Source organism: Electrophorus electricus, chromosome 6 (genome assembly GCF_013358815.1).
Source record: "Electrophorus electricus isolate fEleEle1 chromosome 6, fEleEle1.pri, whole genome shotgun sequence".
NCBI lineage: Eukaryota > Metazoa > Chordata > Actinopteri > Gymnotiformes > Gymnotidae > Electrophorus > Electrophorus electricus.
This window is the reverse complement of record NC_049540.1, coordinates 12169240-12170199: the sequence shown is the minus strand read 5'-3', so window position 1 is coordinate 12170199 and position 960 is coordinate 12169240. Positions and strand designations below refer to the sequence as shown.

Here is a 960-nt window from a genome sequence, read left to right as displayed (position 1 = left end):
CCATACATGGCCAAGAATCTACGGACCTCGGCCGCCGAAACGTGAGGGTTGAAAAAGTGGATGGTGACCATCCGTCGGTCACCGTCCCATAAGGGCTCAAGAACGTACTGCCTCACCAGCGGATGGCCACCCATCCTATCCCCCAGCTCCAGGACCTCCCTGTAGACGGCATCACTCGCAAACGTAACATCATAATACTTGAGCGCACCATTGCGCTGAGCGCAAATGAGCGCCCCGGGGTGGAGCCCGAAGCAGCCGAACAGGACCTCCCGTATGAAGGGGACCCGCTCAGTAAAGCAGGTCCCGTCCTGCGGGTCCCTCCAGCGGAACCGGGCCATATTGAGCAGGCCTCCGCCTGCCCTCAGGCCCAGTCCCGCCAGGGAGGCCCTGCTGGCTGTCAGGGTCTCGGCCGGGGCCTCTGCTGCCTGCGCCGTGCTGCGAGGAGCCGCCCCATTATCCGCCGGGGCCATCTCTGGCCGGTCCTGGAGCCGGAGCTGCAGCTGGTCCCCCACGCCAGCAGCCTCTTCCGTCCTGGGAGGTCCTCCCTCTGCTGGCCGGATTGAGTACAACGTCCTCTTGTCGGGATGAGCTGGGGCTTAAAATAAAATTAAAAAACTAAAAAACACCCTAAAAACACTAAAAAACAAATAAAACACTAAAAGAGCCCAAGGGTTCACATGCGGTGCCGGAGGACAAGCCTCCAGACACTGCACCTACGGATCCCCCCTGGACTCGCTAAGACTATAAAAAAGCGCAAGCGCAGTGGCGTCCTCTTCAAGTTGTAAAATCCGTTCATAAAATCCAATAAAACTGATAAGAACAGATACTACACTTGATCTTAGCCAAAAGGCCGAGAAGCTTGTTACATATAACCTAATTAGCTGTTTGGGAAATAGGGCCAAACAGATCCTGAGATTGCCTATCAGGAGAACGTATGGTGCAGGATGTTAGAAAATTGCA

At 55.5% G+C, this 960-nt stretch overlaps 1 pseudogene; it reads right to left on the bottom strand.

The window, feature by feature from the left end:
- Window positions 1-654: 654 nt before the first annotated feature.
- On the bottom strand, window positions 655-862 carry LOC113591880 (annotated as a pseudogene).
- Window positions 863-960: the final 98 nt, after the last annotated feature.